Source organism: Columba livia, chromosome 2 (genome assembly GCF_036013475.1).
Source record: "Columba livia isolate bColLiv1 breed racing homer chromosome 2, bColLiv1.pat.W.v2, whole genome shotgun sequence".
In the NCBI taxonomy this organism is placed as follows: Eukaryota; Metazoa; Chordata; class Aves; order Columbiformes; family Columbidae; genus Columba; species Columba livia.
This window is the reverse complement of record NC_088603.1, coordinates 20,708,449-20,736,421: the sequence shown is the minus strand read 5'-3', so window position 1 is coordinate 20,736,421 and position 27,973 is coordinate 20,708,449. Positions and strand designations below refer to the sequence as shown.

At 37.0% G+C, this 27,973-nt stretch overlaps 1 protein-coding gene across 23 annotated transcripts in view; it reads right to left on the bottom strand.

Annotated features, from left to right (window-relative positions):
- Positions 1-27,973, bottom strand: part of NEBL (nebulette) — a 253,116-nt gene that overhangs the window by 112,848 nt on the left and 112,295 nt on the right. For 7 of the 23 annotated variants that reach the window (XM_065050813.1, XM_065050833.1, XM_065050829.1 and 4 more), the window contains exon 1: positions 1-27,973. This exon is cut by the window's left edge. The exons of 2 other annotated variants lie outside the window; for them this stretch is intronic. The gene's annotated coding sequence lies outside the window, so the exon portion shown is untranslated. 14 more of the 23 variants (XM_065050819.1, XM_065050831.1, XM_065050820.1 and 11 more) reach the window with 12 other exon arrangements.

The window sequence follows — 27,973 nt, the reverse complement described above, 5'->3', positions numbered from 1 at the left end:
AAGCAAAGTAATATATGTTTATCTTAGACTTTGGAAGAGTTGTTCAAAAATGGCAACTGACATGGAAGTTTTCAGTTCCAAGTAGCAAATTTAGACAAAAGTAGGCTTTTAGAATAGAAAGTATTGAACAAATAATGCAACAGACAGCTCCATAAGGTCTAATAGCAAAACCTGTGCCTCAGAATTCACCTTTGAACTCCCTGCTAAGTACTGCTGTAAAGCTACTGTACTTGGTGGAGAAACTCTCTACACAATGAAAGAAGGAAGAGTTACCAGCAATGGAAACAGCTAACTGTATTGAAACTAGACTGAAGATGAAAAATTATAAACTACTAACTTTTGGCATGGAAAACGTATGGAGCCACCATTACTGAAGAGCTGTACTGCTTCCATCTCTATTGGTGGTTTTAGGAGTGAACTTGCTTACCACTGTTTTGAAAAAACATACTACTTAACAACTTTTATTAGTTTACATCCAGTAAAACAAACAAATAAAACTACTATTTGTCTTCAATTCTTCAAGTTACAGACACAATGACTACAGTCTATTCCTACCCAAACCACTATATCCAACAGTACCATATGTTGCTCCGGCTGACTATCATTATTTGCAATGAAAATAAAATATTGGCAAGTACTGTGAATTCACTCAAGGTATTTTAGTAAATTACAGGAAACCTTAGAGAGGTTAAAAGTAAACCCTGTCATCACTGGGTATATTTAAAAGATAATAAGTAAGACTGACACTGCGATGTAGGGGTATTTCATTTATCACACTGTACTCTTTAACAAAATAACCCCAGAAAGTACCTTCTCTTGTTAACAACATGCTTGTTCTCAATTTAAACAAAGAAAATTAAGATTGTACTTCTGGTCACATTTAGTGCTTCCTGGGTACATCCTATTAGAATGCACAAATGCAGCATTAGGACAGGAAGAGACCAGGATCACATTAATCTAATTCTAGCCCAATAGCTTTTGTCTTCCTCCAGCTCTCTCTCCCTGCTTCCTCTCTCAGTCTTTCATTAACTACTCTCCTGTTTCTTTCTGTCCATTAAATAAAAAAATCAAGTCTGAAGGCTATGAATCAAGAATACTTCAATGTCATCAGATCACTACAGTATCTCTGGATATGGTTAATTTTTCTCCTTTGGCATCCCCAGTTCTCTATCTATGTTTATATTCTTCTTAATTGATATCATACTGTCTGGCTGAATTGCAAACTATGCTTTCAGAATCTATTGAGACATTGCTGAGTGATTTCGATCTGCAATTAGGTCTCCACTGCGCTAGGTCTTAGGAGCTTCCAAAACTCCCTCTCCACTGAACAGCTCATATTCTAAGTTGATGTCAGCCTTTATCAAATCCTCGACTTCACCACTATTTATCTTCTGTACTCTGTAATTGTACTGCACCATTTGGGTTCTGCTAAGAATAAACATGAAAGCACAATAATTCATTTACACGTCTATAGCATTCCTCGTCATAGGATGCCAACTCCTCTTAGATGTGAACAGCAGATTCTGTATCAGATGGGTGTTTTTCCTAATCTAGGAAGATTATGAGTTGTCTAAGGTCACAGAAAAGTCCATGGAAGACCAGCAAACATATCTGAGTCCTAGAACACAGGACTGTGCTTCCTCTTTCCCAGTGTTTTATTCTGGCCAACAGTACACAAAATTCAAAGTTATAGCTGTATTCAAAACATGCCAGAGCACAGAGTTCGTCTGTATGCCTTCCGTTACCTACCAGTGTGGGATCTTTTTTTAATATACTGTCCTAACTCTGTTTTAGATGTGAAACAAATTTTCCCTCACTCACCTTTTATATTTCTAAACTTCTATGAAGTCCATGGAAAGAATAAAAAAAATATTTAAAAAAAAAAAAGGGGAAGATGGAACAAAACGATTCTTAGTTCTCTGCCTCCTCAGCATTTTACTGGTGTCCTTGAAAAAACAAGGCAAAAGGAAGATATTCTTTATGTACTAAAGTAAGAAGAATAAATCTCGTGTCTCTGCTGACTACATTCCATTTTTGAAACATTTTTCCATACAATCAGTGGCATATGAAACCAATTCCTGCTACATGTTTTTCCCCCCATGAAATATATATATAAAAAAATCTCCCAGCTCAAACTAAGAAATGTCACAAAAGTTAAATTCAAAATGAAGATCTGTAAACTGCAGGTCTCAAAAGTGCTGTTTAATTTCAGAAACTATAATGTCAGCGGTTTTGGAACACCCAAGTAGGAGGTGCAGTTTTATTAATATTCCACAGAACCAATTACATATAAGTAACAGGCATTGCCCAAAAAGCAGTCTAGTCCTTCCCTTTAGTAACAGGATCTGTTTCAAGCTTTCTCCAAGAAAAACAAATCTGGACTGTATACAATATTCACTACTGCACACTGATACTAAACTATATAGTGATCACTGTAATTTCTTTAAGTGATAATACAGGCTTACTTTCCCTTCTAGGCAACTCTCTGAGGGAAGAGAGCCACTGGTAATGACATTTTCTGTAGAACACAAACTGATGCCAAAATGACACTGAATAAGTGACCACAGACTGCTAAACTCAATTGAAAGGTTAATAAAGTCACTAAATACTGCAAAAGATGTATTCCATTTCATTCGTAATTCAAAAGATTAGAAAGGCGTGGTTAACGCTACTGAAAAGGCACATATAAACTATACTTTCCTTTTCTATATATTTGCTTGAGATGTTTTAGGTGCAGTACAAAGTAATTGCTTTTCCTTCACTGTGCTTTTAAACAAAGTTCTAAAAACCTTTACAAGAGCAATAGAAAAGAAACTGCCTTAAACCTGGGCTGAGGTAACAGGTATGATAAATGGATACAGTAAACATGCATTAATATAATGAAAGAATACTTATATGGAGGCTGTTCAACTGACTGCTGAAACTTCAGCCTGTAATGGAAACGAAATACATTTTCGCGGTACCTTGTCAATGTACCTAACTGGAGGGAAAAATACAAGAACTCTTAAAACTGGAGAAAACATTGTACCGAAAACCTCAGGTTCCCAGGCAAAGATGTATTAAACTGGAATTATGACCAAAAGTTTGTACCGGTAACTTAGGAGTTAACTGATTTTTCCACAAGTCCCAGAAATGAGAAGGCCTGATTTCCCACTGATTTTTGTTCTTCAGATGTGCAATCCCTGCCAGCTGCAACAGTAATTCTCCAAAGACCTCCGCGCCATCCCTGCACCTCTGGACCTACGCCAGCCTTTCCCATAGCCCATCCAGGGCTGTGCCTGGTCCATGTTTCTCAGGGAGATTAGGCAAAACCAAATCCAAAAATAATAGTTCTAATTATCCCAAAATAAAGCATAAACATAGAATATTCAGAGTCACACTTAAAAGAAACCAATCCTGAAATCATAAATTTTCAGCCAAGAAACCACTGCAACACATATTCTTAACTTTCAGCCTATGAGAACCTGTAAGATTTCATACAGTAATTCCTGCATCACAATATATAGCATAAATACACAAAGGCATTTTTCTGTAATTACATATAAAAATGAAAAGCCTTAATCTACATTTATTTTGTTATCATTTAATAAATTTTGACCTGTGATGGCAGAGGCCACAGCACTGCTAGACAGAACACCAAGGCTGCGGAATTTATATTCATTTTGTCCATCTTGATTACTACAGAGTTTTTCCTTGGGGGAAGAACCAGAGAAATTTACTTCTTGTGGTGTGGCTCTCATATTTTCCAGCAATTTCAATTTATTTCCATCCATTTTGTAGTATTTTCTTCAAAAAAAAAAAAAAAATCATAAAGAGGAAACTGAACTTATGGCTCTAATTCTGCCTGGAATTCTGCACAACTTTTCACATCCCTAGTGATTTCCACCACTGTCAGTAGAGCACAATGTAAGTATATATTCTTATATAGCATTGTATGCATCAGCAGAGATGAAATTACCTTTAATTACAAGGATTTCTACTTAACCATAATCATATCAACAAGTATGCAGGAACAAAATATAGTCCAAGCATCTTTAGAGTAACTTACAGCATATAACTACTTTGCCTTATCTTGCAAAATATTATTTTCTCATAGGAATTATACAAGACATCTATTTTCATACCTTCCAGCTTTTTTAATGTAGTCTTGCTATGAGTTCCATGCAGGTAAAGCACTTGCCTTTATGCAAGGTACTAAAGAATTCACAGTACAGGCAAAATTGTCCACCCCTGTGTATTTCCTCACCAGAGCAGTGCTAAACACTATGAGCAAAACTGTATGCAATAGGAAATTATAAATGCCAATTGGGTAATATGAAGGGAAAAAAAAGTCTATAATTGTAATAGTAGAAAATGTCTCTATAATTTTTAATAATCGAGAGTCGACTGCATGCATAGAAACAGGCCTCTCTAAAAATATAACACTCGTATTCTACTTATTCAAACTACTAGTAGATTATACATAATTCACAAAATAATGACTTGCATTTTGCAACATGCATGAAACAGCCAGAGTGCCAACCAGCAGGGACATTAGAGGCATCCTCTGACTGTGCAGAAAATAGAGGCCTGATGTCCACTTCTGATTCTGATTCACAAGAAACTAATAGCCTCGGCCACTACCACATGGAACTTAATTGATTTATATTTGTCTCTATGAGAGAATGTTTTACATTATGGACAAAACGCAATGGATGTCTCACTGTTCGACACTGATTCTATAAAAACATTTTCTTTATTGCTTTCTAAGGGAAAATTTATTTCCCTACAAGCAATTAAATTGGTAACAGAGGGTCAACACAAGCATCTATTGTCATTGCAACAGTTATAAACACAATAAGCATCTCAGCACACTCTTAAACCACTTCCTCTCTCTTCATGGAGAGTGTTTTAATTGCACAAACTCAATACTTATGCATCCATTTATTCTGAATGTTAATCTTTTGAAAATCAGAGCTCGTACTACAAAAGCCACATTTGATGAAAAGGTAATTTGCATGAAAAATGCCAAAAGGCATATACAAAGTGGTATTTCATATATGAAAACAAAATTACAAAGTCTCTGTAAAATGAATTTCATCCATTATCCACATAAAACTAGATTATAATAGGACAATTTTTCTCTGTAGTGAAATGCACTGAAATTGCAGCATAACTTTCCTTTAAGAAGTTTAATACAGTTCCTGCATTATCTCACATATTGTCTTTGAACTGACAAATTAAACACTAAAATTCTTCTCATTTTTATTTTTTATTATAACTGACACTGGGGAAAAAAAAAAAAACTGCAAGAAGGAACAGTGTTAATACAGTCTTTGGTAAACATTTTTTTAAATTTCCATTTTTACCACTTAGAGATGTGGAAAAACATTCAGCCTCTATTTCTGTTGTCTTTTATCTCCCTTATTTTCACCATTTATTAAAAGAGGGGTGCTTTTGCCTAAAGTTTACCTTTTTCTTTTAACTGTCATTTTAAAAACTCAGGTAGAAAAACTGAGTTGTTTTCTGTAACCAGAATGGAAGAATTCAATACTAAAGAGAAGCTGGAAAAAGGCACAAATGAACATATGTAACAAAAAACTACCATTTGATTATTCTTCTTAACTTTACTACAGGCTCCTTCTGTAACTTGAAGCAATCAGCAAATATTTGTGATTCTATTTTTTTCTGAACACAAATAACTAGGAATTGTTTTGAAAACGTACTTACACCTCTAAAGCACTTTGAAATCCTTAATGATCCTTAATAACTTTGCTACAGAGTACAATTTTATCCTCTCCCATGTCTTGGTCTCCATCGCCTGCAGAACTCCAGCCTCAGACACCCACACAGCTCTACATTACCTGTAGTCATGAGCAGCAGTTACACTGATGTACTGAACATCCCCATTACAAAGCTGGTGTTTGCAAGCCGTAAAGGCATTTGAAGTTGCAGAAATGTCCAAACCAGGAAGTTTTCTGTTACTTCGAGGTGCTCTCAGTGCATGTATCAGGGAACTCCACTTCCACGCTGAGGCAGAATTTTGTTTAAGTGAGAGAGGCAGGAGAAAGGCCATTCATTTTCAGCCACTAGAAAACTCTTAAGGATACACAGTCTTTATGAAGTGGGATCCACATTTAGCCTGTTTGCATGTGAATGAAAAAAGACTGGATCACATTTCCGGAGAATTTGCTGAATAGCCTATGTGAGGGGACACATTTCTCTCATTCAGCATTAATTTTGTGCACTGTGCTGCACCACACTTTAGGCACAGCTTGAACCAAAATTCTGAAGGCATTAAAACAAGTTCTCACAACAGCAGAATCAAGGATGAACATTAAGGGTGGAGGAGCACTAAAGGCAGAAAACTTTTAAATATCTGTCTGATACGCCTCTTATGCCCCCCAGCCTCCTGCAGAAGGGGACTACATCATTTTCTTCAGCCTTGCCTCTGGTTAAACTTTCTCCAGATGCACAGCAATTGTATTTAACTGAAGTAAGACCTAATTTAATTAAATCAGCTAAACATTTTGCATGAGGCCTCTTAAATCACTTTCAGCAGTATGAGGAGTACTTTTGCTACCCACCTCCATCAGCTCCCTAGCTCCTCCTAGCTAATATCAAACATATGAGTGAAGTTTCAGAATTCACTTAATTCACTTGTCACTTAAAAGAACAATTCTGTCCTCTCTCCTTCTTGCCACATGACTCACAAGTGTTAACTTGCAGCACAGACAGATGGGAACGTATCTGGCACTGTCAGGGCAGACAGTAGTAACCCCTCTTCAAACACCAAAGTAATGTTTGGTGTCTGTCACACTGCAGCCTGAAATGCATCCTTCTGGTCAACCAGCAGCCTTGTATGCACAATCAACCCTGCAGATTAGTAAATGGTTCACTTCTATCCATTTTGTTCTTTGCCACCCTGAACTCCTGACAAGTGCAGTCAAACCCTTCTTCAATCTACCTGCTCCATAACAATTTGACCAGTTTTCTTGCCATGAATCTCCAAAGTGCTGTAAAAGATGAGCTTTTGGTCAGAGAAACATAAGCGTGACTCAGCCTTAGCAACAGCAAATATTAACTTTCACTGACAATCTCCCATCTTTACACTTGAAAATGTATACTGTTATTTCTAACTTAGATTCATCTTCCTGACACTAGATCTTGGTTTTGCTTTAACACATCCAATTCCTTTCTCCAGTCAAACATCATCTTTCTTCATGAGTTCCCTCAAAATCATGAAATATTTTCAGTATTTTATTCAGCAACAACAAAAAAAGAACTACCCTCTCTACAGACTAAAATCAGAGCAATCCTTTAGCATTTCTCCAAACCTTGTCTAATTTGTTGAGCTTTTCAAGTGTATCCATCAGAACTGAAACTGCCCACCTTGCATATCATTTTACTGTTTTCCCTATTTAAGTATCTACATCTCAACTCACAATCAAGCATGATATTAGTAGGTTTTCTATTTGCTTGATTGTTCCAGGAACTGACTTTATCATGGGAAATGGGTAGCTGTAATAACCTAAATGCTGAAATACTAAAAACTTATTAAAAAGTAAGGGTAACAGTGAATGAGAAAATAAAGTGGTATTTCACAATAATATGTCTGCTTTGCTTGTGTAAGAAAGATAAAATAATATGACAACATATAAGAACATATCATAGAAATACCAAGCTGATTTGTATCTCTTTATTCACAATTTCTTTGCTTTATTGATTAATATATCTTAGCCAAGATAACAAGGAATGCACTATTCACTGATCTAAGGAATCTTACCAGTACATAATAAGGGAAAAATAACTGGACAAAAGCAATTACCCAGGACCTAAGAAAATCATAACAAACCTCAAATATTTATATATTCTCAAAGTTGCTCTGCAATATTTACCACTCCTTACAACAGAACATAAATGACAAGCAGCATACTATAATCAACATGCATCCACTGGAATTCCACAAATACTGCTCAATAAAAAAAAAAAATTGCTCCATTTGCAACAAACAACACAACCAGCCCAGCTGCTGTTACACTGGTCAGCACACTTATAGTATTTGTAACTATGTCACAAGTCAATCACAAAGTCAAAAGAGAAAGTGATCTAAGGACAAAAATATAGGGTTACCTACCACAGTAAAGCTGGGCAAGGTAATTACTTTGAACAGCTGTTTCTTTTGTTCATTTTCATTTTAGGAGGCTACAAGTTATTTAAATCCACAGCGCCAAGACCTTATATCTCTGTCAGGACTGCTGTTGAGTCCCACATTTTCTGGTATCTTTTCCTTGTGCAAACATCTATACACAGTACTAAAACCATTGCTTTCTCACAGTTGAATGAATAGCTGGCACTCCAAAAGCTTAACATTGATTTTACAATCCTCAAGATCATTTCTGTTGTCCTCCTTTGAACTCTACCCAGGCATTCCAAATCCACCTCACCACGAGGACACAACACTCAATTACCAGTTCTGATTCTGTTCAACGTCAGCTAAGTGCATTCTCCTCCTTACAGCCAGTGCTGTTCTCACTGTACCTCTAAGGATTTAGCTCATTTTCCCCAATGCTAGAATAAGAGAAGCAAGTAACTGGAATGAATTCTACATTTTTCTGGTTTTCAAATCCAGTTCTCATCCTGTAGCATTTGTCTTTCCAGTTCATAAATCTGTTCTTTTACAACTATGAAAAATAAGTTGTTGTTGTTGGTTTTTATTTTGACCATTTAACCCAGAATGTGAAATCACTCTGTAATTGTACTTGTTGAAAGTCAACAAATTTCCTTTTACTTCTGGTATTATTTAACTTTGTATCTGCATAACTCACCAGAAAATATTTAATCTCACTAGAGTACCAGTAAAAATATTCAAAGTCTTTGACCAAGGACTAGCCTCTGGGGAAACTACTAAAAGCAACCCCATTTGAGATAACCCCATGGTAATAACTACATCTTGCAACCTGCCAGTTAGCCATCTAACATATGCCCCACTAATCACACGCAACAAACCTTCTTTTAAACAGTCATGTGGTCCAGTTTCAAAGATCTTGAGGAAGTGGGATGGACACATCATTCTGCTTCACTCCAAAAACACTGTAAGTTTTTATATCTCCTAGTGGTAACTTTAAAAAGCCTAAATCCCAGATGTAAAATAAGAGCTTACTGATTTTAAATACAAATTCAACATGCAAAGTGCTAAGACAAATTGGAAAGGATCAGATTAGAAACTGCATTCCATTGATTTGAAATAAGATTACATTGGCAGAAGTTATCTTGGTTATGGCTAAAAACTACATTTTATAATGATCCTTTATTTTTAAAAGCTTTATTATTTTTAACTGTTAGCTATTTATAATGGACTCTTTCACCTTTCTATATCCTTCTTATTTACCTAGTAAGTTACAGTCAGCACCAACTTCTTTCCATCTATTATATAAATGTTTAACATTTAATATTTTTATTAAAATATTTTATAGAAAAGTTTTATCACTGTTTCTATATTAAGAAATAATTTAAGAGTCTCTGTTACTGGCTCAGACCAAGGGTCCATCTGGCCATGAGTTCTTTATCCAAGAATGGCCACAAGCATTAGTAGGAAGCAGTAAGGACAGGGTAAACATATATGATACTTCCCCCACTTACACACTCCCTGACTCCCACTGTTTCCAGTCTGGTGTATTTCCTGAGCCTGGGCTGGCTTGTCTCATTCCACAGTGGATTTTTCTTCCCAATGCTTGCCCTGTCCTCGAATTAATCTAAACTTTTTGCACTCACATAATCTTCTAGTACAAAAATCCATCATTTAATACTTTCCACAAAGAAGCACCTTCTTGCTTGCTTCTGATGAGCTTCATTTGTTTGTTCCTAGTTCTTGCATTAGAAGACAGGGAGAGCAGTCACTCCCTGGCTAAGCTCTCTACAATGATTTTGTAGACCTTTCTACAACAGCTTTCCAAAATCTTAAACATCTTTTATCCAGGTTGAAGACTCCTAAGCCTAGACTCATTCAGTCCTCCCACTGAATCTGATCATCCTTGGTGACCTTCCAGAAACTTTATTCTTTTTGAAGGTGCCAAAACCAAAAACATTTTTCAAAGTATGAGTGGAAAAGGATTTCCTTAGAGGTATAATCAAGTTTTTTTTTTCTTTTGTTTTCCTTTATTTTCCTATTTCTTTCTAGGGTTTGAATTGCTTTTTTGACTGTTATTAAGCACAAAGACAGTGTCTTCACAGAAATAGCTAATGAGAGGTAATGGTCAGTTCAAAGGCCATTATTTTATAAACATAAGCCATATGAATGCATTTATCTTCACTTTTAATCTCATTTTTTATTTCATTGTTCAGTTACTTTTACAAAGTCTTTTCACATTCTACTCTTGCTCTAACTTGAATAACTTAAAATCATCACAAACTTGTGTCATTTTTTCTTTATCCCCTTTCTGAGGTCCATTGTGAATACCACTTCTTAACCACGACCAATGCTGTGCAGTTTAACTTTGCTTTTCATATTTATATTACTGTTTGTTTAGAGTTATACTACCCTTAAGTTAATTACTTTAAGCTTTGCAAATAGAGCCTTTTAAAGGTCCAAATAAACACAGTACTGCCTGGAATCATGATCTGCTCACATATAAGTACTTTAATCAGATCATAGCCATAATAACTGCTCATTTTTTAATTGCCAGTTAATTCTTCTCCTCTATCAGGGTGAGAATTGGCATCAAGTCACCCATATTGACTAAGGAACTTATTTAAAAAGCTGTCACCTGTTAAATTTATAAACTGTCCTGATATAGGTTAAAGTTGGCTACTAAAATCCAGTTATACAGCTTTCAATTATCAAAAAAAGTTTCTTAATGAACATTTTCTTAATTCTTAAGAATATTTCTTAGTAATGGAAATTTTAATACTAAAATATTTTCTTAGCATTGACCATTACAAAAATTAAAAGTTACTCATGTAAGATACTTTACACCTCTCTGATCAAGGACTAGCCCGCCCTGAATTATCCCATTTCCTTTAAGAAAAAAGAAACAGTAAAGGTGCCAGAAGGAAGTACACAGTTACCATGGAATGCTGATGAATGATACTTTGTTCATGCATCCCTTCTGTAGAACCTTACATATATCCAGTTTAATGATCTAAACAGCTTACGTAATGGTTGGTTGTGTGCACAAATGTTGATGTGCAGGTCTATTACAGACAAAATTTAACAATAGCATTGCTCTTTAAAAACATACCACAGGTTTTTTTCACTACTCAGAGGTCTCTCTCACTATCAATGTTTCTCTTCTTAAAGCACGTTTTCAAAGTGAAGCTTACGGGCAGAAATCTCCCCTCAGTTCTGCAAAACAAGATTTACCTGTGATGTTGTGCTCTTGATATATGTAAGACCTGCTTATAGATTTCAGAATTAAGAAGCCTGATGAATTAAATGATGATTTAGGGTTTTTTAAATAGTTTTTTCAAACACCACAGCTTGTCACCACATTGGCCATTAGCACCTTTATCACTTTATTTTTATTAAGGTTACTTTTTAACACTCTGTCAAGCAGATTCCCACAGAGCAGAGGACTCATCATTCATTATTATCTAACATTGCACTTCCATAAAAAAATTCCAGCAAAATTTACAGAATTAGGACTGAGTCAGAAAATCCAGAAAATTTTTTTAAAGTGAGAATTTTAAAAGCCTTGATTTCCTTTGTGCTGACTTAAGAGCATTTCTAATCAACCTGCCAAAGCTACAGATGTATGAGGGGGAAGTGTGGAAGGCATCTGTGTGTGAAAGCACAGACAGAGCAGAGATGTTGACAAAACGCTATAGAAGAACAAGACTTTCAGGATACCAAAAAGAAATTTGGTTTAAAATACCGAGTCTTTATAAACCATCATTTCAATAAGCTATGACTCTCTCAACTTCGCTTCCAGATAAAAAACTAATGAAATCAAGAAAGTATGTTAAAAAAAAAAAAGGGGGTGTGGGGTTGGGGAGACTGATTATTGCTAGCCATGTGGTAGCAGACTTCTTTTTAAAAAGAATTGTCATTAAAGCAAAGGGAAAACTAAACAATGTTTCTAATGGGCAACTAACTTAAGAAGAGATCACACTAACAAAAGTAGAATAAAAAATTGCTGAATGTCTATGAGGACATGAAGGTAAAATGTTGATAAGAAAGATTAAATAGCTTTTAGTACCATACAAAAGCATACTTGAATATTCCTCTTAACACACAGCAAAGCATTACTTTATTCACCTACAGAGTTCAGGCATCACTGTTTGTATTCAGAAAGCTATTAGCTACAGGGGACTGTAAATTGCCAGGGTCATTTGGAGAAATGACTCCAATATAAATAAACTTTGCTTAACAATTAAAATATGTCTGCTTGTAGAAAAGTGAGGGTTGCATGACTGCATGTGAATAAAATGAACCATGCTTTCTATCATCACATTTGATCCCGTTTTCGCATCACATACATGCTACAGTCATTACGTGTCAGTGCAAGAAAGCTTCTGAAAAATCTAAAAACGTTAACAATATTCTACAGTTCATTTCAGGAAAACTGTCCTAAGTCATACCTACAGCACTAAGTACACGCACCAAGACTTAAACTACTCCTGGTTTGGTGAAGCAGAATCCTAATATGACCCTAAAAAATGGTTTGCAAAATGAACATAGAAGATGAAACAATGTAGACCCAGTTTAGCAGTGAAACCTGTGTGATAAAATAAAATAAAAAAGAGTAGCAGGATGTCTCCTCATTTTTAGGCTTACACACAAGCTAAGGGATTCCCCTTAATGCAACAATCTGCTGGCATGGCATTTGAAGCTGGCCACACAGATCTTCCAAGAGGTTTAGCCTCCTGCACCCTGACAACTAAAAGTCTTTGGAACAAGTATGCAGATTTATTGTTTAAGTGAATTCATATGAGAATGCAGCTGTGCCTCTACATTTCCTGGCATTTTTGTAATTAAAATAACAAGGTAACATGAGATGAATCCCATTCCGAGAAACACACTCCACCCCCGTGAGACGTTAGCAGAGAGTCTCAGGAGAACGTCACCAACCCCCAAGCTGGCAGAGGACTGTCCCAGGTAAAAAAGGAAAGCAGGACTGTCAGAGACACATAAGTACACCTCACTGGCAAAACTGGCCAAAGATGTCTGTAATTCCGGTCTCACCTGGAAGTTACACCACTTGCTTCCAGAGAAGAGACAGAGTTGAGAGGACAAAAAGGACCTTTGCTGTGAGGGCACACTGGTTGTGACCATCTAGATTTCTTGTCTTATGCTGAGCATCACCTGAATGGGAGACACACAGAAGCTCAGCTTCAGTTTTCTTGGTGAAGCTGGAGAAGGACAAAGGGAAGGAGGGGAAAGGCTCCAGTCTGGTAGAATAGCTAAATACCAGATCTTGGAAGTAAAAGATATGGGAGACTGGGAGATCTTGAGCTATGCTCCTTCACACATCAAACCTGGAGCCTCCTTGGTTTGCATGAACAAATACAGCATGTGAAGTTACAGCTGATATTTCAATCTGGTTGCCTTTACAAAAAGCTTTATGAGATCAACAGGCAAGGAATTTCTCAAAGCCTATATTCTCATATGATCTCTTTTTCTCAATAATCTTTTTTTTTTTTACATCAAGTAAAGGACTGTTATTCATTGTGATTAAAGGTTTTCAACATTATTTTCTATATTTTCCTAGATTTCCAACATGTCTATCATTAATTAGGAAAACCACTATACAACCATTGAAATTCTGCAGTGCCAGTCACTTAAGTTAAAAAAAAAGGCATTAAACTTACTTTAAAATCCTTATCAGTCCACCTGCAGAATGGGAAGAGAGACAACACCACTGAACTCCTTTGGTTCTTTTTAGGACAAATGTCTCTGAAAAAGTATCTTTAATATCTTGAGGCTCAATGATGAACCATTACAAATGTAATCAAAATCAGAGAAAATAAGAACAAATTAACAGCTTGTCCACAAGTAGCTGAACTCTCCTTGTTTCCATTCCTGAAAAACTATTTTCCCGTTTCTGTACATTTAAATTCTTATCTCAAGAAGCTGAGCTCCACAAATTCCCACTTAGTACAAGCTTTCCAGCATGCCCAAATTCCAGAAATTTGAAGCAGGAATAGGTAAGTGCAAGTGGAATGGCCTGACGGGCTAATATTCCTTCTAAAAAAAAAACATCATCTGGATGTCCTCTTAATCTAGAAATGTTAATTGTGATACTTTACAGCACTTTAATTTCAGCAAAATCCTTACTGTAGATACATCAGGAAAAGTACTTCTGCCTGAATATTATTTTGCATCTGGGGAATGTGTAGAACTACTCTGCAAATATAATTTGCCTCTGCCCTAAGGTGTGACTTTTGAGATTCCACTGAAGAAAACCTGACTGAAGTTTCCTAGCACAGCTCTGCAGTAGGTGATCTCTTGCTCAAACTAACAATATAAGACTGTGAAGGAGGCAATAGCTACCAAGATATTTAGGGCTTTATGGATCAAAGCAATTACTGAAACTTCTCTTCAAAACAGGTGGACGTACAATACAGACAGACCACAGAGCATTATGCATTCCTAAACTCCGTATCAAACGCTGGAATCTCCAAGAGCTCACTTCTTGCCCATAAACTGTTCTCCAACAACCACAGACGTAATATGAAAACACAAAATTAAAAAAAAAAAAAATATAGCTTTTGTGGGAACCTGACAGACTGTTTAAAATTAAGTTGGAGTGTGCAGAGAGGCTGCAGAAATTGTGAATCCTGGTTAATCTCAGCCAGTGCACTATGGAATCCATAGTTATGAGGATATCAAAATCTCTCCATTATTCTCTGAATTTGGCACTGTCTGAGGCATAATACATTAGTATTTAATGTTTTGCTTTTCTCTCCCACTCTAGCTTTACTGATTTCCCTGTCAGCAGTTGGTTGGGTTAACTCAGTGTTTCCCCTGATATCTGCTATGAAGGCAGGCAACCAAGGATGATGAGAGGTGGGGGAAGAAAGGATAACAATGGGAAGAGACAGAAAGATTTCTCAGTAGGCTGTGCTGCAAGAGCACACCAAGAGACAACAATGGATGTAAGACAATAAAAAGAGTTAAAAACTGCCCATTAGTTTTGCAGAAGGCAATGACAGAGAAGGTTGTTCTGATCCAGTGGTGCTGGTAGAAAACTTGTTTGGAACAGGGCTGCTATAAAGAGGAAAGAAAAACCCACTATTTAGAAGACCCATCAGCCACATGGGTACTGAGTAATAACCATGCAAAGTGGCAAGATGAGAGAGAAAAGAGTTTCTTGAAGGTGAAATACATTAAAGACACAGCAAAATGTGAAGTCTTTTATCACAGAAAGTAGCTTCATTGAGCTTCCAGTTCTGCCAGTCCCTCTGTAACATTACATAGACATCCTCACATAAGAGTCAGGTACTGTTACATATGAACACCCTGGCAAATTACTTCTACCTGTTACTCTGGAAAGCAGACATTGATTAGCTTTCAGAAATAAAATTCAAAGACCAGAAACTGGCAAGATTAGACCATTGCATTTATGACATTTCTTTCATATTACTGGAGGTATGTGTGTCTAAGAATGGAATCCTAAAAGTGAACTCTAATTATCAAAATACAGCCAAAGAAAAAATGCTAATAATAGTAAAGATAGTAGAAGTGATAGATTTTAGGTGTAACTATTTTCAAACAGCAATGGTTGATCCATGCAATCAGTCACAATTAACACAAATTGTCTGACTAACATGAAAAACCTCAGGTAACACCGGGTTAGATATTGAAGGCCAAAAATCTCAAGACTTTCAAGATCAGGTTCAAAACCTCTATGACAAGATTTCTGTGCCTCAGTGGCACTTACAACACAATGTTCCTAACTGAAGTGAGTCAAAGTGCTCCTTACACAGGAAACTTCCTGAAACGCCTCTCTTCTGTCTAGCCAGTCCTTGAAAACTGATAAGAAATAGGACTGAGCAAATGGCCCTGTTTTGTGCAGGACACATCTCAGAACAGAAACCAAACATGGATCAGGATAGGCAGGTGAATGAACACCAGATCGACAGGATACTTTTTAACAGTCAGCTTTATTAGTTTCACATAGGACTGTGTGCCTCAGTTTTGAACCTTCTCCCTCTTATTTGGAGTTGCTCTCAGAAAAGGTCATGTTGCAAAATGTAAACAAACTGCTAACATGGAGCAGATTTCCTTGGATTGTCCAAGTTCCTTAAGCTGTTCTGGACCATAGAAGTATCTTTTTCTACAGGCACAAACCTACCAGATAAATACTAAGTCTCGTTTATAATCGCAGGATATACTCTACTCCCAAACGTCATTTATACATCTGGCATATATTTACACACTGCTCCCAAAGCTAAAGCAACCAGCATGGCTACTTTTCTGGCTTCCTACCTTTCCTCCTGTGGCACACATACATACACACACACACAGAGTGTCTGTGTGCCTATCTTCTGCTGATCCACACTCAAAATCATGGCAAAAGTCTGTTCCTACATCTGACAGATGCAGTAAGTCATCCCCAAAAGTTCAGACCCATCATATCAGATACAACAGAATCACAGAATCATTTAGGTTGGAAAAGACCTTTGATATCATTGAGTCCAAATGTTAACCTAAAATTGCCAACTCCACCACTACACCATGTCCCCAAGCACCATCTTTACACATCTTTTAAACACCTCCAGGAATGGTGACTCCACCACTTCCCTGGGCAGCCTGTTCCAATGCCTGACAACCCTTTCTCAAATAAATTTTTCCTAATATCCAATCTAAACTTCCCCTGGCGCAACTTAAGGCCATTTCCATTAACATTTTGAGGCTTTATCAGTTGCAGCCTTGCTCACTGGTTATGCACCAAGCTTCCCTGTCAGGGGTCTCTGACCAGGCTAATTTTGCATGTTGCAATAACCACCTAATCCATCCATGTCTTTCTAAATCCTAATGGAGCACCTGCACATCCAGACATGAATCTTCCTCTTGACATCCTCCATGAACATAAATTACAAGTTTAGTGCACACACCAGACAAGCCTCAGTGACCCCTTGACAGGGCAAACAGAGGTCATGCAACAATGTGATTTTCAGCACCCACTATTTCCACCCTTATGCTTTCTGAATTTTAAAGCCTGAATTTGCAGATAGTATCACTCTCCAGTCTTACAGGAATGCAACTTTGAAGTGACAACTGACTCCTAAGCAGGATAACATAAGTAATGTTTCCATTAGCAAGCACTGCAGCACAACAGGAACAGATCTGTACAATGAAATAGTTGGTGCTGTGGACATAAAGTCCATATTTCACAGCAGAGGGGAGTAGCTATGGGCCAGCTCTAGTCTGGTCCAATAGACTGGATACACTTTAGTGGCCTGAGTGCATCATTCAGTTTAGTTACATCTGGAATGAATCCACTTTGCAGACTCCAAGACAGTCCCGCAATGCCATGTAAGGTGTGGCAGGACAATTAGAAGATCCCCTTGATGGATGATGATTACCTTGATGATGATCCTGATGGATTTAACTCCCATGAGCTTGTTTAATCCTTCTTTCAATGTATGTTTTTATTTTAGACTTCACTGTATCCTATATTAATGAGTTTCACAGTCTGATTACATGCCTCATTTTTTTTTTCTTTTAAGTATGATGCCTGATAATTACACTCCCTGCTCCTAGTTCTTGCCTTATAAGAAACAGTAAATAATCATGTTATCTTTTCCAGCTCTATGATATCTGAATTTATAGTTTTATTGCACTCGGTCTTTTTTTCATACTTAAACCTTGGTCCTCTCTTCTGTCTTCTCAGTATCTGTTCTACCCATTTTTGAGACAGACTGATCATTTAACCTCTTATCCCTTGATTTTTTTTATCACCACCAGGCTTTTTTGAGCCTTTCATCCAGTTCATTTTTGTTAAATAGGAACCTGACTGCTAACTGAACTTCTCAGTTCAAGACAGCATGCCAGCTGTTATCTGAGCCAGAAACATGCACTGCACAGAAAGGAATGCTAAACAAAAGGCAATGCCAAACAAGAGACCTCATTCTATGCCTGCTGCCCTTGTCATATCTACAGCTCTCCTGGCACAGGCAAAGAAACCCTTTGGCCGTTTCCCTTGTCCCAGGGGCAGCCCAGCCCACACTAGAACACGTGTCCCTGCTGAGCAGACAAGAGAACATGAGAGATGAGATGGAGGCATCTTCCCAGATCCTCTGAATCCTTCATTTCTCATCAGTGGTGTCTGAGGGAGCAGCACTACTGAGTGGCCCGAGCTCTGCAACATAATGGTAACCAGTACCATTCCAGAGAAAAGATAACAAAGTGCCTTTGTTCTACTCGCTAAGAAGAGAAGGGAGCAGGACCTCTGCTCAGTATCGGTATGCTGAGGCACAGCCTGAAGACACCAGACTCTGGGTCTTGCCACAGCTTCCCCATGGCAAGCCAATACTCCCCTTTTCCTCCACCTCTGCTGTGCCAAAATCCACAGCAGCCACACTATTCTCCTCAGCTGCTTAGCCACTCAATATTCTAGAAACTGGAAAGAGATGCCCTATTATGCAGTTAACCCCAGTTATTATGCAGTTAACCCCAGCAACATAAGTCACACACTCGAGTATATTTCTCTATTCTAAAGGCTGGAAAAGGGCTGCACTGGACAAACTGGGTAGGGATTAACTTTACACCATCATTCCCTAGTGAAGAAAGCAGGAAGCCAAAACAAAGCAAAGGCAAAAGGAGTGAGGATCAGAAAGGCTGAAAACAACCACCTCACCTCATTTCCCACCTCATTTTCCTCAGACTAGACTTTCCGAAAGTCCAGTATTTAGTCACTACAGGAATTGAGGTTCAGACTCCCTCTATTTGCTGCGTGTGGCTTGCTTAGCGAAATATTCACTATCTGCCCCTTTATGCCTCATTTTTCTGGGGGACTGAACAGGGTCACTGAGTCACCAACTGAGGAAAGACAGGAGACAAGCAAATTAACTCGAGGCAGATCTGTAAAGAAATACTTCACTTTCCATTAAAATATTGTGGTTGCTAACAGCCAGATTCTGTTGACGCGAGCCAGAGAAAGAACCTTTCAAAAAAAGTACACAAACATTTCTGTAACTAAATCGGTAATTGAATATACAAGAGCAGAAAGGGTTAGAAAGCAATACTTGTGTCACTTTGATCTGCTTTTTGGGAAACTAAACTCTTATCCTTCGAGATCTTTGTATACACAAGCAGAAACATCACATGCAAACTTTTGTTACTTCCCCTCTTGTGTTAGGACAGTTAAATGTTTAATCTTTACACCTACTACAGTGCTGGCTGGCTTTGTGACAACTAATGTATCTATTGACAGGCTAAGGAAATCACAGACATATGTGTTAACATGCAAAAAAATAACTGAGTGCCACAGAGGACCAGATACCCCTGCTGTCAAGGTCAATGGAGTCTGTGAGCATCATAAGGGTGAGACATTCCAATCTCCAGGGATCAAGATTAAAGCTGATATTAGCTTTAGAAGAAGCAGAGCATCTTGTTCTTCAGCAGGAGGTTTACTGCCTGAGATGCTGCCGTAGCAACTGACGCACAGCACAAAGCCATCAGATAAGACAAAATTAAAAGCTGAAATTATAAGTGGGTAATGGACAATATAGGAAAACAAGGAAATAAGAAATTCTTTTCCTAGCAGGCATTTAAATACTCAAGGATCTCTGGAGGTGTTAAGTCCTGGTTCTCAACTTTTTGGCTAATTCATTTTTTCTTACTCTAAAAGCTTCACTTTAATTAGCTCCCAAGTTGAGTTACTATGAAAAGAGTTTTTATTTTCACTCTCTTTTTAATATATGTAAAAAACCATTGGCTTCAAAAATATGTATTCTTTAAAAACGATCAGTGATTTTTATATTGCTTAATTGCTTATATTCAAGCTATACAGGAAAAAGAAGTTGTTTGGATATTGTCATGATTCAGTTGCTTACTACCACAGCAGAAAAAGCCATATATTTAAATATCAGGAATTTTCCAAGTCAGTTAAGTCTTGAAGTCACTAGTGTTTAATGAAAGACTCGAATCCTTCAGTCAGATGACAGACTAGTGCTTACAACAGTTGCCACAAAACACTTTTTGTAGCTCTCTTCATTACACCTTGGAATTTCTCATTCTCTAACCTACAGTGCAAAGCACCATGTGCACAACAGTCAATAGTGCAGCAAAATGTGAAAATAGCATAACAGTAAATTTTATATGCACATTCACATAGCCATTTTAGCCTCCAGTTAGGATGTTAGGATGTTTTAAATAAGTACATATTGACCTAAAAGTTTACTTCTGTATCTATAACACATGCATCTGTTGACAAGATACGGTAATTAGTGCGGATTAAAAATTAAGTCCATGAAACACTGTGTTACATATTTGAAGATTATGTAGTAGTTTCTTAAATTACTGATGTCTTTCATATAAGCCTTGCCTTGCAATATAAATGTTATGTCACAAACAGATGATGAAACTAGTAAGACATAAATTGGTATCTTTTTCTTTCATATCTCCTAACTAGATATTTCTATTTTATCATTATTTTAACCAGAAAAAAAAAAAAAACACTTTTTGAAACTTTGAGATGTACTTTAACATCATGAAGGCTCTGTAACTTTTGTAGTCAACTAATTTCATAGGAAAGCAGTGATACAGAAGAAAATAAGCAGTAGTACAGCAATTTGTTCAATAAATTTATAAAAAGGACTTCTGAAATCCTAGAAAAAAAAATATTATTAAACCACAATAATAATATATATCCTACTGGCTAAAAAGGGAGAGAAATGAGTTTTTTTCTAATCAAGCCTACAGAATTAAGCCAGATGGAATAACAGCATTTTAGAGGCAGCTACGTAGGCATTACATCTGCTTGCTTTGACTACCAGAGATCCACTTAACCTAAAATATTTCCCCCTGCATCTCTGAGGACAGTTTCAGCTTCACATTTGTGAGGATTCTTTTGAGGTCACTTCTCCATCCTTACTGTGGGGCTGCTGAAAGGGAGCCCTCCCCATGCAGAAATTGTCCCAGGGTCACATGCCATTCACGTCCAAATACAATCGATTCTGATAGACAAGCACTTCCACTTTATAAAATTTGCTGATGTAGCATTTCTCTCCCACATTAGTAGCTTACCAGAATTTCAGTATAAATTTGGAGTTAGTGTTTCAATGAATTTCCCCAAACGCTCCTCCGAATTTAGACACCAAATGCTATTATGGAAAGTATGGGTTCTAATAGCTCTCTGACACACATTATAAATCCCTGTTTTTAATGCTAACAGTTTTTCCAAATGCAATTGCCTCTCTTGGGCAGGGGTTTATTTTCCAATTTCTCAATGGCAAAGTGCTTCCGTTCTTTCTGGTGAAGAGCTGTGCACCTTTCCACCTGCATCACAAAAGAGTCTTCTGACTGTCACAGACAGACTCCAATGCTTTTCTTGCTCTGGACCAGGATGGTGATCTTCAGGAGGTGAAGAATGTCACCATGTTAGGGTTATCTGTTTTACTGCTCCCATGGAATATGACCAAATATGACTGAGTTATATGTTACTGCAAACTGAAAGTCCACCTGCTCAACAGAACTTTTCCAGTAGTTAAAGTCAATTAAATTATGCAATTCCACCTGTACTGACAGATTCATACGTAACAATTATAATGAGTATCTGACACCCCAAAAAGTATCCTTTCATTTGGTGTTTTGAGGTCTAAAAATCCTCTTTCTTCCCACACGTTGGGAGTTATTGCCATGTATATCACAAGGATTAAGAAAGGGAGACAAAAAAAGGGAACCTGAGAAGTTATAGGGACAAAAAAATAAGTCAGCACCACCCCTGATGAATCATGAACACACTGCTCTGGATTCTCACTCATCTTTTGCTCCTCAGCAAACAGCTGCAAAATTCCCTAGCAAAGGCTGTCCCTCCTTCTACCTGCAATAGTTCACCCTTGGTGCCACTTATTGGATTAGCATGGATGCTTCAATTTCTGTGCTCTAGCTCTTCATGTAAAGAAGGACTGCATAAAAGGGGATTCCAACCCCTCCTCATTTCTTAGACAACTCTGAAAACAATTTCATTCAATACAGTTAAGGAAGAGAGAAAGAAGTTTTGAGGAAAACTCCACAAATAAGTTAGAGGTTGTTTTACATTTTATGATGTGCAGAATATCATACCGTAAAGTAAACAAACAGTAAATGAAAGAAAATATTACAAAGCTGAATGCTTAGTGTCTGTTGTTCCACACAGGGATCAAAGCAGGAAAAAGTGGACAAAGCAACGTGCCTTTAAACAATTTAAGACTTTTTACCGAAAATGTAGGTAAAGAATTCATATCCAATGGGGCTAATTTAACACTGTCTTTTTTTTAACTTTGCATAATACTTTGATAATGATCATTAAAGAAAGACGTGTCTTTTTCAAGTAGAATACACATGGAGATTTGCAATGACTTCTCAAAAGTTTCTAGTCACTCATTTAGCACAAGTTCTATGTAAATATTACTTACATTTCTTTAGACTCATCATTTCTTCAGCACGTGTTCATTCATTTTACAAATTTCTGATACCTATACAGTATATGAAAGCTGTATAAAAATCTGCAAAAAATACTCACAGTCAATGAAAATTAATGTGAATATTTTGCTAAGTCATTTCTAAAGCATTTATTAGGACTATATATTTAAAGGCAGAATTATTTCTGCTTACTCAAAATGAGAAGTCAAAAACTTCAACACAGAAATATCAGAAAGCCAAAGCACCTGGGGCTTCTCACAATTTTCATTTGTATGTATCTATACAAAGCAAGATCAGAAAACAAATCCAGAAAGGGGACAAGGTTGGACATGACTCTGTGCATGTAGGTTCATTGCACGGGAGCACACTAGGAGTTCCACCTTCATGCAGAGAAACACTGGTGTTGGCACAGGAATGATGACATATTCAGCTTCCTAGCTTCCAACTAGGAAAAAATGCTGTTGAAAACAACTGGCAGATGCTTAATTACATGAGTTATATACAGCACATCTGAAATGCAGTTGTGTGGAATTAAGCCTAAAGCATACCAAATATGAATAGTTCCTGGAGTTGCAGTTCATGTCAAACTGTCAGAGGAACCAAGGGGAACAGAAGGCTCTTGCTGCATCAAGACTTCCATGGCTGCTACGGGCACAAGGCACTCCATATGCTGGTCAGCAAGTGCTATTCTGTCTGTTAGCAGACAAAGTTATCATGTATAATTAAATACATGTTTTCCAAATGAAACAACAAAGAAAATCATTATTAGGAATATAAAGACAGTCAGATAAATTGTGATTAACTTCAGAAGCAGTGAAAATCCCAGCAATGCCTAGAACAATATAATCTCTTTTTGGATGTGATTTAACATGCTTACCCAATCTCTTCGTTGATGTGCCATGGTTGGTTTTGTGAAATGTAGACATTCATGTTGCTGTCAGGTTTTCTTGTTCCCTTTCATGCTGTTCTTCTCCTTCACTTGAATTCAATGGAGGGGAAAAAGCCCTTAGAGACAAGTATCCGCAGTATCCTACAAACAGAGCTCCAGGCCTTGTTAACATCTCCTGAAAAATTTTCCACAATCTGTTTTGGCAATTTAAGACACCATTGTATCTGAGCAAGTAAACAGGTTGAACAACTGTCTCAACAGCTTCTAAACACAGACCCATGGCCTAACGCCATCATTTGTGTCTTTCTCCAGAAAACAGGTGTTAAGCTGATTAAAATTAGGGGAAAATCATGTCCTCCACTGCTTCCCCTAAAGCTGTAAAAATTTAACTGAAGGCAGAATATGACCCTTGATACTTAAGAACTGTATGTAACGTAACCTATTTCATTAAAGATGATTAATATATAGCTGTCCTTATTCAAATCCATATACACTGCTTTTGAGAATGTTACAAGATTTTAAAGAAAATTCTATTGTATATAATAAAACACTATATGTAAAGAAAGTGCAATTTTACATAATAATTCTATGAATATTTAAAATACTATTTTCACACAGCTAAGCAAAAAGCTCTAATAATTCACTTTCTGGAATCAGGTTGTTAAAAAAAAAAAGGCAGCAGACCTGTTGGATTTATTTGCAGCTTTTCCAATTTTCCAAAGTCAGGTGGATTTCACGCTCTCTCTCTCTCTCTCTCTCTGCATCCAACACAGGCTTCACTAACTTCAATGAGGAGTTCAACTCCCAGTCTCTGGGGAAGACAACTCCATCCTCCGGAGGTGATTCTATGACTTTCTCTTTACTGACTAACTTTATCAACCTTCTTAACTTACCATTTTCACCAAAACAGGATACCTTAGAAATGTGCTTTGTAAAACAAATTCAATCTGTTTCCTTATCTTCCTTTTTTACCTTAAGGTACAGTTTTCCTTTCACATACCATCCAAATCTCCCGGAAAATGAATCACATGCATATAAAAGAACTGTGTGACTCCATTTTGCAAGCTCTCAAAGGGAAGAAGGGCACAGATGCGCATGGCTTCTTGTTCCCACACGACTTCGGTTCACAAGAGCATGAATGTGGAAGTGAGAAACACTTCCACAGGCTCTCCCTGTAATGAGGGCAACCACCGTGAGAGCTTCCATGTGCCTTTCCAGTCATACAACCAAGCCAAGGAACCTCTGCTATCCCAGCACCAGTCCTTATCTTAGTGAAAGCTTCTCACTTCATCCATTTGCATGGACACCTGTTTTGCTTTATACTTTGCAGACATTTACCAGGAACAGATTTAAGAAAGAGTGACTTATTTCACATATGATAAAACATGCTACAAGCCACATATCTAAACATAAAAGTGCAGTGGCAGTAAGTTGCAGCTCATGGCAGCAAGCTGCTGAAAGCGTTCCATTTCCCCAAAGGAAACATTATTAGATTGAGTTCCCACTTCTTCATTTACCCATGTGTCATGATGGATCAATAAATAGACTTTTGCTATCTTCTTTAACTACTATTTTCCTTTTACCACCTTAACTTGTTCCTTGTAAAAGTCAGTTTACAGTAGGCTTATTGGCAAAATCACCTATAAAAACATGTAGTATTATTTTCATTTTCACAATACTTGCATTCATGTTGAAAATCCTCTCAAAGCTCAAGATGGACAAAAAACACTGCAAGGTCTTTTAACAAAATTAACACATTTCTCTATGTGAACAGTATAAATTTTGTGTGTATTAACTACATGTTCAAGGCCAAGAAGCAGCAACATCTCCAGTAGAAGTGACAGAAAATTTATATTTGGAACAATTGAAAAAATACTAATAAACTTGTATAATATTTATAAGCATGTATACTTTTTATAATACTTATAAACATTTTCACACGTATTCATTTGTAAATTTTAAAATACCTGTTCAGTTGTGCAAAGGGTGCTAAAAATCCTGCAACCTCAACAGTAAAAAAAGCTGCTTGGTTTATGCAGCCTCTGAATCAATCTAGACTAGCAAGCCAATACTTCTGGTTTACACCTTTCAGGCTAACTCAGCATTAAGAAGCTGTAACAGTTGTCGTTTTGGACAGCTGAACCTGAATGTCCCAGAAAAGCATTGTTATTCTTTCTAATGAGCATGTTTTACATCTGCAGAATTAGGTTTTTAATGCTAGAAAATATGAGACACTGGGGTAAATTTCATTCTTTTCTAAGAAACTCCATTCTGGTCCTGATACATTCATTAAGCTACAAAATACATTCCATTAGTTAGGTCTAACTTAGGACAAAAAGATGATATTTTACAAATATTTATGCTAAATAAGATATGTTATCATTCCTTATATTGTTATTTATCTTCACCAAAATAGCTACACACTTAACTGCTCACTTACCCCTTCAAGGAAGTTGTTACAATTTTGTTTCAAATAGGCTCTTTCAGAAGTTTGTTATACTCCAAGATGAAAACAAAACAAAACTGAAAATTAAATATATACATATTAGTATTCTTCCACGTTGCTATACATGAAAAGTAAAATTATTTTAGAATTATTAAGTTCTTACCTTTCAGTGCCTTTGAACCTTACTTCGGTCCTTATTCCATGATTTATACTGTTTATCTGATAAATATAGAAACTACTCTGTGTGGAATGCATTTCTACAATACAGGAGTGTTCTAATTAGATTCAAGTTGTGGCCTACGCAGAATTATCTTTCTATGATATAATGCCATAAATCAAATGACTATTTTGTTGCAAGCATAAATGAAAGAAAACTTATTTTGTCATGCAAATTTTAAAATTCCACTTTGCCATTCATTATTAGTTATTTCTAATAGAATCCAAGACCTGGAAGACCCATTAGCTACATACATGAAGAAAAGAAAAGAACTCTGTATTGTTAAGACTGGATAGAACAAATCTATATTGTTAAGACTGAGTGTTTAGGAATGAAGAGAGGGGAGAGGCATATCCAACCATAGAGAAAAAAAAACTTAAAGGAAAACACTTTTCACATTTAAAAGGATATTTCTGCATCTGAAAAGGCAGGTAGATAAATTTGGTCTAGGAGACAGTACCATAAATAATGCAACAAGGTCTTTTGCTAGAAGAGAATTGTCCCACTCAGCAGAGCTGGGAAGAAAAAACTATTTTTTATCTCACAAAACTTCTTCTTTGCTTTTATTTTCCCACTTTCCATAACAGAAAATCCAATACACTTTGAATAAGAGAGAGAAAAATAGCATGCGAACTGCATCCTACTGTCCTGCATTCTGGAGGGTACTGGGCTCAGGAGATCTGATTAAATTTCTTGGCATGCCATACCCAGCACTGAGTTCCACGAACCTGCTGTAGGGTGCTCCCCTCCACCTCTCCTGACACAGCAGACCCCGGCAAGGGACTCAGTATTCATCAGAGCATTGCGCGTTTCATCTCCCTGATGCATTCCAGAACTGCCCCACACAAAAGAATCACTCTTGCTCGAGGAAGCTATGTAGGTCATGAGAGGACCTAATTTAAGTTGCTGGTCTGGATAAAAAATGCAGCTGATTAAAGCCAGGGACTCGCTGAAGCTTCCCAGATCCCAAATGGAAGTCTTCATGGCCGTGCTTTTTGCCACTCTGAAGAATTCATCTTTCCCTCTCACAAACCAGAAATTTGTTAGCCCCAGAATTTTGTTTACATTTCACAAACTAATCTATGGAGACAAGTTCTCAAAGTAGAATGACCAGAAGGGAAGCCAGGACAAGCTAATTGTAGATTCTGTATCATTTCTAGTGCACACTAGTTCTTACCTATTTCAGACATATCAGAACTTGCATTGCATATTACCCAATATTACACAACGCAGTGAGTTAAACATGCTACAAGGGAATACAATATCAGTAAATAACTTTCCTAGTGAAAACATAAGTCAGGAAAAGTCCCATTTTTAAGAATCCCACTCCTGAAAGCATTTCGCATTCAAACTCTAAGCTAATGAAATACATTGTTGCATTTTGCTACTTTGTAATTCCTTTCTCACCTTGCAGAACTTACTCTTGCACCTATTTTCTTATAAAACTCAGTATCAAAATTTTATCTGCTTCTAGAAAACTCCATCTTGCCAGTTATGCAAATTTTGACAGCCCCTGCTAAAAGAGACAAAACTTTATAGCTTATATAATTAATATAATTTACATGTAAATAAAAAGCCACAAAAGTATTCTTAGTTGCTAGGAAGTCTATTAAAAAAGCAGAAAGTGTGAAATCATTTTAGTATAGAAAAATTTTTGAGCATACTTGCTGAAAGCTGGAGAGGTGAACACACATTGCCAATGTGCTGTACAAGTCCGTGGTATAAAGTTACACACACTTCAAAATCTGCCATACACAAATCGGTCACCAAAATCAGATTCTTCACTCTCACAGACTTCATCAGAAACACAAACAAACACGCCTTTTCTTAGACACACCACTCCTCCATCTACAATCACTTTAGGCGGCAGTC